Here is a 12,566-nt window from a genome sequence, read left to right on the forward strand (position 1 = left end):
GTGCATACAACCGAACCTTTATTTTCAGCTAGCTGGTAGTAAGTACTGGTGCCATAGATGTCAAATAGCACGGCAAGACTCAGAGATTGTCCATTTTGAACACACTTGTATAGAAAATAATGCATTGTACAATGATTCAGTGACCTCATATTATGCTAATCATCATAACTAGGTGTTTTCCACATTTTATAAAACACAAAACATGAGTTGCAACTTTTAAAACTGGAAAAAGCAGGTTTTGGAAATTACCCATTTACTTTCAGACATTTTAGCATCCAACACATGAATTAGATACTTCAGTTTTATTGGTTACCCTGTCTGGCCCATCTCTTCTTTGATTTCATGGCAGCTTCATTTGTGAAAAAAAACACAATTGACAATCATATATTCTACTATTTGATTCTGCTACTTCACTGCTCCTTCACTTCTGCCAAAGAACTCAATTTCTGAGTATGCACACAACACTATATTTCTGTGCTTCCAGCACTTCTAAATTTTCAAGAGATTTTAAGGCCTGCAGTTTATTCGTAATAAATTATGTGACATTTCATTTGGGGAAAATGGCTGCCTTCTGCTGACCTATATTCTATATCAGAAATCTATATTATGTGAATCTATATTGTGTGTTAATTATTTTGTGTGCAATGTAAGCCTTTGTTTGTTCATGTTGCCCTAAATAAGTGTGCAGTGTCACCTATGTTCAATGCTGCCTATCTATCCTGCCTATAATAAGGGGATCCTGGCTGCCTCAATGAAAAGTGCATCTGACATGCACAACATTGGGCAGGAGGGTGGGACACATGCCCTTGAATGATATTTTCACCTGTCTTTTATGAGACGGAGGGTTGACTCCTCTTCAACGATGATAAATAAGCAGTGTCAAAGGACCGCAGGTCTCGATGAAAATATGTAAAAGAAGGAGAGGAGGAGGAGAAGGAAAGAACAGGAGGAATACACGTGAATGAAAGGAGAGAGTGGTCAGATGAATAGATAGGAAGGTCTGAAACTGAAGTAAGTGGAAGAGGTGAAAAAAAAATCAGATCATGGGATGAATCAGGAGCATGGGACGGAAGAGAGGGGATAGATGCAAGATGATAGGAATCCAGGAGAGCGAGACATGGGACAGCGGAATGGGTAGAGGAAAGATGGAGTTTGACGTCCCCCAGAAGAATCAGAGGAGTACCCAGTTGTAGAAGGGAAGATAGTAGAAGGTCAAGAGGGTTACACATGGAATTAAGAGTCGGGGGGGGGGCGATAGATCAAAAGAAAATAAATAGATAGAGACTTAGTGTAAGATGAGAACTGATATTCAAAAGACAGAAAGAAGGGAATATTTTGAAGGGAAGAAAGTATGGTGTAAGTAGACCGAACGTGTGTGGGAAAAAGAGGGAGGAGAGGAAAAAAAGAGCAGCAGGAGGGATGACATTAGCTGGAGTGAGCCAGCCACGTTTCTGTGAGACAAAGAAAATTAAGATTGAGATAGAAGAAAGTGTAGAGAAGGGAGTGGGCCTTGTTGCAGATGAAACACACTTTCCAATCACGAAGATTAAGAGAATCGAGGGAATATGAAAGGCAAGGATAGTTGTTTTTATTGCAGTTACGGGAAAGAGCATGAATATTGAGCACATAGGATTGGTGGGAGGTGTAAAATGAGGGGATAAGGGATGACATGGCAATGGTTAGAGTGAAAAAGGGCAGGAAGAGGAAAGGAAGTAAAGTGTGGAGAAATAACTGAACAAAGAATGAAATGACAGGTTCCACTGAGGTGTTAACTAGAAAAAAACACAGAAATTAGAAGGGATTAGGTGTGGTAGTAGGCAGAAGCTGGGGCGAGAGCTGTCACACATAGGCCAAGAAGGTAGTATGGTGATGGAAACTGCACCATGAGCAAAAAAGAACAGACATCGTAGAGAGCAGCAATATAGTGAGAAAAAAAGGGAGTAAGGGCTTACACCCTTCTGCTGACGGCTGCATACAGCATCTGACTTTGATGAGACTTTACCCAGGGCTTTGTCCTAGACGTGATGCAAGTACAGTCCGGAGCCAGAGTGCTGGCCAGGGGGTATGGCAGGCATCAGCTGGATGGGCAAAGTGTGAAGAGTCTGGGGGAGAGAAGGATCATTGTTGGATCAGCCTGAGGATGCATTGGGGTGGCAGACCACCAAACAGGTGAGTAGCAGCTCTGTAATGGGGGAACAGCAAGTATTCCTTGCACTCATCTCAGACAGTCACAGTGCAGGATAGAAATACAGGCAGTGCTCAAGGCAGTACCCCACACATAGAGCTACACAGCTCTCAGCCACCCTTGAGCAGGACACCACACACTGAGCTTCACAGCTCTCATGCAACCAGTAGCAGAGCTGCACACATCAGAGCTGCAGACAGCATCTAACTTTGCAGAGGCTTCACCCCAGATGTGATGTAAGTACAGTCCGGAGACTGGTGTGCAGGCCAGGGGTTGTGGCAGGCACCAGCTGGAAAGGTAAAGTGTGGAGAGTCCGCGGGAGAGAAGCACTGCTGTTGTCCCGGGCATAAGGAGATCTAGGGTGGCAGACAGCTGAGCAGGTACGTGGCAGCTCCCCAAGTGGGTGGGGGGGCTCAGGTCTTCTGTGCACTTGTTGCAGACACAGTCATTGTGCAAGATAGCATACAGGCAGGGCTCGAGCAAGTACCCCGCACATAGAGATACACAGCTCTCAGCCGCTAAGGAGCAGGGCACCACACATTGAGCTTCACAGCACATGTGCAATGTTTCCAGGTCATGGCATTTGGCCATAGCTTGGGCACATGCCCTCTAGGCATGACCACAAGCAATGGGCATTCTTTATAGGTGCACTTTTCCCAGGGCATGACTAATGGCTATATTGAAGGTGCAGTGAGTGATGACCATGGCCACAAGCCATGCAGAGTGAGCATTGTTCATATTTCCAGAATGCCTGGGGAATATAAGGCCATGCATTGCGCAAAGTGCAGAAAAGGAATAATGGAAAAGCAGGATGATATCAACTTGTTGATACCTTCCTATGTACAATTCTATTTTTCATAAGACTCCTTATGTGTCCTTCTAAACAGAGCAGAGGAGTGAGGAAGAGTGCCACGGGGAAGCCATGCACACATGGCAGTTCGTTTTTCAGTGTCTCCCAGCCTTTAAACACTTGCAGTGCCCTCCTCCGCCTTTAATTTAAATATATATATATACATACCTTGCATCCCAACACCCCTATCTCCCAATATATATTCCATTCTCAACACATCCTTCAGGGTTCTGCTTAGATGTGCAATTAATGTATATGTGTTTAAATGTACCTCGTGCATGACACATCGCCTGAGCTATCTCAACAATGACCTCCTCTTCCATCCCTATTAATCCAACTTGATGGGGGTAAACTGTGGAGATCTGAGTGTCCTGGAAATGTATTTCCTCTGGTTTGTGGAGATGAGGTGCGGAATAGGGAAACTTGTCGGGGCAAAGCTAATTAAAGATCCAATGACAGACCTAGAAGATTGCATGCTGACCTAGTGAACCAATTGACTGAGGGCAAAATCCCTAGTTTGCCCATTAAACATGATAACGTAAGAGCATATCAAAAACACTTGGAGTGGTGGGATGAGGAGTGTAGACATACCAAGAATAGGCTTAAAATGCTGGCCAAACAATGTAGGCAAATAAAAACCTTGAAGATTATAGTAAGAAAATAATCAGAAAGGAAAACGTTGTTTAAACATGTTTTGAGAAGTAAAGAAAAGGATCACACAATGAAATTGTTTGACCATCTTAACTCTGTTGTTGAGAATAAAAAAGAAAGGACATCTTGTCTTTTGTTAACAGAGTGGACCTTGCGAGTGACCCAGCATCTGCATCAGCAATACATGCTTCTGCCAGAGCAGAACACCTACACCTATCTCAAGTATGTACATGCTCTACAATGATACTGGCAGAGGAACCTCACAGAGCCAAAGGGAAAGGACTTTCAGCAGGGATTCGAAAAGTTCGTTGAATTTAGTTCATTTGGAGGTGCCTAGCGTTATCAAATTTGGGGAGACCTTCTTCACTTTTATTGAACCATTGTTTGGAGTAGACTGCAAATTGAACCTTTTTCTTTGTCCATCATTATCGCCATGTGAGCTCTGGCTCGCAATTTTTTGGTGACAGCGAATGGACATGCCATAGGTCCACAATAAATGCAGACTTAGAGGCACTTGTACTGCGGTGCATACCTGTTTTGTCTGGCTAATGTTATTAATAAGGTAAAAAGATGTCTTATGCTCAAAGGAACTAAATGCTGTACACGCAAGCACATACAACTGATGGAAATGTTGACTATGTGATTCATCTGTTGAAAACAAAGCAATACAAATCTTTTCTTGAGAGGTTAAAAGCAATTGATTTGCATATGAACTGGTGAATATTTGTTAACTTTTCCAAATATTGTATTCCTTAGAGACAAAAGCTTATAACGAAAGATCAGGAAACTGATTAACTTTCCCTTCACTTGGTAACAATGAACAGTGTGCATGGTGGTGGTACTAATCAGGTGCGCGTAACATGGTGATGTTGAGGATATGGAGGGATTGTCTAGAAAAAAAATACTTGCCGATACTAATGCTTCACTTTGTGTACAAACTATGGATATAAAATATGTTTGTAAAGTCTGTTTTATGGATTAGGTGTTAGATATAAATGTATAGATTCGTTTATAACTTTATATTATGATGTGTGTGCCTAAAATTGCCTTGCTTCTTTTTCTTCTTTTCTTATATTAACTTGTTTTATTCCTCTACTGAATATTGAACATTATGCTGTAAATGAGTTTCATGTATAATCCCTCCCACAATAATATTATTTTATATGTGTATTGTTTTTCTTGGTTATCTGAGGGTTATGGGGGCCCCCTTTTTAATGAAAAACGAATTTCTTATGCCTCTGAAATACAGGACTTTGTAATATATGGACTTGATAAGTAGTCAAACAGGATTTCTACTAAAATGATTAAGAATTGACCAATGAATCTCAGAGAAAAAGATATTAGCAGTAACAGGGCTTACAACCATTTAGGGTTTGATTCACTGAGAGTTTTCCTACTGGATTGCCCCATTATAAAACGCTTCTGTGATTCAGGCCCTTATGATGTAATACTAAATTACCATTAAAACGCTGATGTAGAACCACAAAATGAAAAGGGGCAAAGATCCGCCATTCTTTTTTTGTGTAATTATTACAATTTGTTATGTTAAGAGGGAAGCCTAGATAAAACATGAAAGAAATGTCTATCCTGGAAATTTCCGATTGGTTAGTAGTGAAATCTCGAGTCCCAGATGACTACGGCTGTTAGGCAAAGACCTTTGCCCACGTATTAACAGTTCAGTCTCTAGTTATCTCCCCGAAGAAAACAACTTTCGGTAGCCTATCTTGGTTGCTCTATGAATTATGAACTGCAGGATTGTATGTCCAGCAGCATAGATTGGTCACACGAATGCAATTCGTCCACGATCTGTTGAGGTAACACAGAGTTGCAAACATTGCAAGGCCTCTGAAGCAGACTTGTTGAAGCCTCCTTTACCATGGATGGAAGTGCCATAATATTACAGCGTCCCATTTACTATTGATGAAACACCTTGCTTTTGCATTTTAAGAGTACTGAAGTCATTTATACTTTCCCGAAATGTGTTAAATTGAGTTTGAAGATGCATTTGTTTTCACTACAGTGTAAATCCGATGAATTAATTAAGGGATTGACTTTTTCAAATGTAATTTTGTGCTCCAGCAGTGTCATTTTATTGTAGTATATGCTGTGTTGTTGGATGGATTTCCTTCATTGTAAACAAGCAATAACTAACATGGTTTCCATCTTCGTTAATATGGCAATCATATCATGCCACCTTTTCAGTACCACTGGGTCCTATTACTCTCCCAGGCCATATTCAACTTGACATAGAGCTACTGTTGAAAGGTCAAACTAAATGTGATGACAACTTATTTTGAGCAGATGAAGTACAAGAAAGGAGAATGGCTTCTATGCACTAGTCCCAAACTAGCAACTTAACTCAGCTCAGAGTTACTTCAGTCATAACCTGATAAAAGTAGATAAAATACCTTATTTGCCTTTGGTCATGAAGGCTACAGGCAGACTATATTCTTTAGAGTTTTGTAAGCAAAGAATGCATCCAAATAATTACTGTTTAGAATGTACTATAATAAAATCGAAGTCCAAGCACGTCTATATAATTAGCACACTTTACTAAAGGACACAGAATTTACAAACATTACTCACATCCCTACTCTGTGAGGGATAGCATAGTAAAAAGAGACTAATTAACTGCCAAAAGCAGACTGGATAGCCGCTGCTCTTCAAGCCCTTAAGCCAGCTTGATGGTGCTGGGATACTGCTGCAGTTTCTTTGAGCTGAAGACATATTAGGCTTTATAGTGCTCACCATAGCCGTGCTGCTGTGATTGGAGGCTTGACATGTTCAATTAGTGGCTCAATAGTGTGATATGGGATCCGTTCCATTCACTCAAGGGGGGTCATTCCGAGTTTGGAGGTAAGGGAAAAACGATGCCGGTAAAGTATTATCGGCATCGCTTACCGCACCGGGCTATTCCAACCTGCCAACCCGCTATTAGCGACACCGTAAATAACAGTGCCTCTAATAGCGGCATGGGCGCGGGCACAAATCCCATCATACCAGCAATATCGGCATGCCGCTAAAGGGAGTAAATCACAAGTCAGGCGGACAAGCAAATACCAGCATCATGAAGGCACAAATAGTGGACACCGGCAAGCCGTAAATACCAGCATTGCGAACCAACCATAAAATGCTATGTGCAGCTTTCCCAACTGCCACAGGTGCACACTATCAGCACAGGTGGAGGCAATGGAGTCTGGGACTGTACAAAAGGAGCACACCCACACACCACACCCCTTTCCACACCAAGATAATTCTAATAGTAGTATCAATACTTGAGCTGGAGGACATGCTTGCATTGCAATGCCAGCAACAACAACAACAACAGCAACAGCAGGCACCACAGAGGAGACGCAGCAGGAGACGGAGGGTGAGACAGGCCCAGCATGCCACACCAGTGCAGCCAGCGAAACCACGCAGGCAGCCCCCAATCCCTTGCATCAGAGCCAGTCCTTTCAACCCAACCCCGGAGCAGAACCACACCCTGTATCGTCCGGACTTGGACCCCATCAACACCATTGTGGACATGATACACGACGACATTGTCAGCCTCATTGAAATACACACCGCCATCCCGCCTCTACTCAAGGCAGTGTCTGTGCTCCACATCCTTTCAACAGGCACCTACCAGCACACAGTGGGGCACATGCATGGCATATCACCACCCTTATTTTCTCGCATTCTGAAGCAAGTGCTGGATGCCCTCCCCAAGCGCACAACGGAATACATATCCCTACCACGGACTCCCCAGGAGATTCTTAAACAATAGTTGGCCTCCAGGCACTAGCAGGCATGCCAAACTGTATAGGTGCCCTTGACTGCACCCACGTGGAGATGGTGGCCCCGCATGCCATGGAGGTGGTGTACCGCAACCGCAAGCAACACCACTCCATCAAGGTGCAGATGGTATGCAACGCCAGCAAGATCATCACACATTGGTGTGCCCGATATCCTGGATCAATCACAGGAATGCTGCATGTCATCATGGGGAAAATCAGTGCTGAATGACTAACATTGCAGAGCCTACTGCCAACGCTCCCAATCAGAAAATCCTACAGAACACAACACATCACTAAATGGACACAGCTGTATACGTACACAATGCATGAGCTACAAGACGGCAAAGCACACCTTGTATCATCTTGAAGATGCAACCCACACCATCATTCCATGGCACAGGACACACTGAGGTCCTAAAAATGGCATGCATACAACCAGGCACATGTGCATGTGACCAACAATAATCTGCCGGCATGTGTGACTAGTACTGCTGTCCATCATGAATCGACTGACATATAGCTTTTTCTTGCCTCCCATGCAGGTGACAGTGGCTATCCCTTAATGACGTGGCTCCTCAACCCTGCCCGATAACCCACAGAACAGGCACAAGGAGGACTACTATCGATCCCACACCCGTACCCGTGTGGTCATTGAGCAGACTTTTGGCCTGTTCCGCTGCCTTAGCCCGTCAGGTGGGGCACTCCTCTACAGGCATGAGAAGGTGGCCAAGATCATCTCTGACATGTGTCATGCTGCACGACATGTGTATCTGACGCAACGTGCCCCTGCCCCTGACATTGAACTGCAACCGGGATGAAGAAGAAGTGGCTGCACATCATTGTGGTGGGTCAGTCAGTGATTGCACAATATTACTGACACACATGGCTGCAGAGGGTGACATGATAGTTGGAAAGAGGGCACTGGGTGTGGGGGTACATGCACACTATGCACTCTACATGAATAAATGACACATGCGCAATGATGAATGTCCACTCATGTCTTGCTTTTGACACAACGGGTGTATTGAAATTAACAATGAAAATGATACTGCACTAACCCTCCACCACCCTCACACCGTCCCCCTCCCCCCAGAACTCCCCCACACACCCTCACCCCCTCTACCTTCCCCCACAACTCTCCCACACACCCTCCCCTCTTCCTCTCCCCCCACAACTCCCCCACACATGTCCCAACAAGTGTCTAATGCCTTCATCAGGCTGGCCAGTCTATTTTTTGGCACTCCCTAGACCTGGTGGCGGCATGTCCGGCCGGCGCAGGGTGCGCGACGACCTGTGGAGTGGGTCGGTCTGGGTTGAGCTTGATGATGATGGTGTGGTAGCCTGCTCAAACTGGGTTGCCGGACGTTCTGCCTCCATGGCATCGGCGATGCGGCTGAGTACCTACCTCCCCACTCAGCCGGCTAGTATTGTCTGCAAATATCTTTCTCAAGGAGGCAGTGTTGTCAGTAATTGTCTTGCCTAGAGAGGCAATGTTTTCCCACCACTCCTGCCTTGCCTGGGCATTGTCATCCACGATCTGACGCACAAGGGCTGTCAGCGCCTCATAATACTGTGGCCCTGCCGGTGCACCTGTGGAGGTGGACGGTGCTTGGGTCTCATGTTCGGCTTCACTGCGCTCCATTATGGGACTCATGGCCCATTGATTTAACTCGCCCTCAGACTGCTCCAGGGTGGTGCTGTGGTCTGACTCCAAAGATGTGATTTGGGGGATGGCAGTGGACTGTGTGTGCGGGGAAGTTCGGAGGAATCGTCCTCCATGGGCACCCACACCTCTTCCTGTGCCTCCTCCTCAGCCTGGGGTGCTTTGGCTGCCACCTCCCCAACCGAACTGGACTCTGCCAAGTGTGGAGCTTCAGCTGTGTCCTGTGGCAGTGCGACAGGTGTTGTCGCTTCCGTCTCAACGGCCCTTGGCAGCACCGGTGCCCTGGCAACTTGAGGTGGTTTCATTGGTGGTGCATGGCAGCCCGTGGGTTGGCCCTTTGAGGTGGAAGGCCTGTTGGCCTCATCCCGGGCCCTCTTCCGGGGTGTGGTTTGGTGTGGGGGTGAGTCCTCCACATCGCTGTCATGGTCTGAGCCTGTGAAGGTCAAACAATTTGATCATCTACACAATCGAGGGTAATAGGCATTTGAGTTTGGATGATCACATTGTTTATTACATGGGTGGGTGATGCAGGCATACGTTGGTGTCACTCATGTTGGGGCAGACGTATGGTATGTGACATGCATATTTGTTGGGGCCTGCATGCAGTGTGACTTATGCCAATCACATCTTTTTGTGGTATGTATCAGGTACGGCATTGCCTTGCTGCAGGCACATGCATGTGTCTGTGCTGCGTCCGACAACTTTGCTGGGAATGTGTGTGTGTGTTGGGCCATGGCTTGCCTCTTTGGACAGGCATATTGGTGGACTTTCATCAGACTCTGTATTACAATGTTTTCTGAGGACATTCACCTCCATCCGCCGATGTTGTGGCGCCACACTCCATGTTTCCGACTCCTTCTATGGCCTCCATGTCGATCAGGCTAGCACAGATGTCCTCCATTCGGGCCAACTTAATGGGGGAGCTTGCTCCTCTGCCATTTGCCATTGCCTGGCACCTGTTGGCAGAGAGTATGTTGCGGACTCGCAGCCGCAAGTCGTCCCACCGCTTCCTGCAGTCCTTGATAGTGCGGGGGGTGTTACCCACTGAGCTTATTTTCTGCGCCACAAGTGCCCAGATCACCTTTTTGCATATAATGGCCTCCCTCTTCATGCTCTGGGCACGCACGATGTCAGCATGTTCTTGCAGGATCTCAGCTAGCATGGCCAGCTCATTTTCATTGAAGCGCTCCTTGCGCTGGCGGGAGGCGGCCTTCTTAACAGCATTAGGCATTGTGGTATGGTAGAGAATGATATTTCACCAACAGCAATATCATACAGGTCTTGGCCGCTGAGGATGGCAATGGATTGTGTTTTTAATGATGGCCGCTGTGCTCCTTCCCGTTCCTGTGCGATGGCGCTATTAGCGGTGGCCGCTAATGCTGCTTTGGTTCATGCCAGTACTGCAATCTACGCGATACATGATGCTGCTAAGGCCCTTTTTCGGGCCTTTTACGGCATTGCGCTGATGCCCTTAACGGCATGGCGCAAAGCTTGTGCCCGCAAAGTCGTAATAGCCCTCTATTAGCAGGCTTGTGACTACACGGACACGCTATTTGCTCCATGCCGGTAAGGACAGTTACTTACTTCCAAACTCGGAATGACCCCCAAGGTCTTTAAGGTGACCGATTAGACTTGACATATTGGCGAGATCTTTGAATCGTTTTCTTGACAAGCTAAATTAGTTGTTTCAATGGTCTAAAGAGGATTTGATTGTTCAGGTGGTAGTACATTTCATGAAGATAGTCCATCGGTTCTTCAAAAGCAGCACCATGGTTCGATGTTGGCTCAAAGTAGAATTTCTGAAGGGTTGGGGTACTTTTCACATGAACCACATGAAATTGAGCTCTATTTTGCTTAATCTCCCACAAGTTAAAGGCTTCTGAGGAACCCCCAAGCACACTGTCTTCCTGGATCTCTTTTATGTTATGTTATTTATATTGATATAGCGGTAAAACCCGAAGGCATAAGGGCACTATAAGAAGAAACAGTGGAGTAAGATGAATAATGATGAAAAGTCCTCTGGTCCTCAGTAGCAGGTAATCTAAGAGTCCTCCAACTTAATGTCCCCTCTGTTCCCTAGTGATGTTCAGGCAAGGGACTTTCCCACTTTATGATTTTCCTACCTTCAATCCTATTTTTTATTATTATTATTATTATTATTATTATTATTATTATTATTATTTATTTATTTATTGTCATAGCTGATTAATCAACTTTACAATAATGTTTTAAAGTGGAAAATTTACAAACTGAATAACATCTTCAAGAAATTATCAATTTTAAGAATCAATTCTGATAATCACCCTTAAATCACACACAAAGTCTATTATAAGTCTGCTAAAACTTCTTGTCATATAAAGCTTGTCAATTCAATTCATTTTTATTCATAACATATTTGTTTTCAAAATGGACCATCACCAGTACACTTTTCCTAATTTACCAATCTGGCCTTCTGTGTTTCAATCTACTATGCAATTTATCATAGTCTTACATTTTGGTATTTACACATTTATTTATGACACAAACACAGCTTTTAGAAAGTTCTTAATTGCAATACAAGTTGACATACGTTTCGTTAAGAAAAATAAATTCCATCTATTGTTTTCATCGAACGATCAGAATTGTATGTAATGTTTGTGAAGATATAACTCTCTCTTTTCCATTATCTCAGGACAATGTAAAATAATGTGTCGTAAGATTTCTTTTTGCTCAACGTTTTTACAAAATCGGCAGAATTCTAATGTTCTACTAATAAATTTATGTTTTACCATTTTCGATCTATTCGGCCTGAGATTAAATCTAAAATATGCAAAGGCTGATCTAAGCGTTACAGATGGATAATGAATCAAGTATGGTTCACGTGTTCGAAGCTATTTTTCTGCAATTGGGTTCTCTCTAAAATCTGTATATGACCAACATTGATTCCGTGTTTTTAATCAATCGTACAGATAACATTTCCTTTTGGCTCTCTCTGGATTCTCTAAGAGGACATCCAAAGAGAGATCAGCAGCCACCATTATGTTAGAAGTTAGTTTTCTCCAGTTAACAACAAATCCATGTGTTGATGTAAACATGTAACAAGATAGGGACAAGAGTAAAGTGTTTGGATTTTTAGCCAAAATACATTTTCTAAACAGAGCACACTGTCGCCATTGATATATAGGGGGAAATTCATGGATTCAAGAGCAGAAGTGGCGCACGCGGCAAGCACACAGAGGGAGCGTGTGCCAGCTTGCGCCAGCCACGTGCACCAAAATCCATTTTCATTCATGGATTCAATCATACATATCCAGCCGAGGAGCAGCGTGGCGCAGCAACCCTGCAGCAGCACCAGTTACGCCCCCAACCCTGCCCCATGCACAAATACCCTACATGGCACAAAGGCCAGTGGACCAGCATACAGCCCCCACCCATGAAATTGTGCTAAAAACACCACTC

Source organism: Ambystoma mexicanum, chromosome 1q (assembly GCF_040938575.1).
Source record: "Ambystoma mexicanum isolate Mex_15411 chromosome 1q, UKY_AmexF1_1, whole genome shotgun sequence".
In the NCBI taxonomy this organism is placed as follows: domain Eukaryota; kingdom Metazoa; phylum Chordata; class Amphibia; order Caudata; family Ambystomatidae; genus Ambystoma; species Ambystoma mexicanum.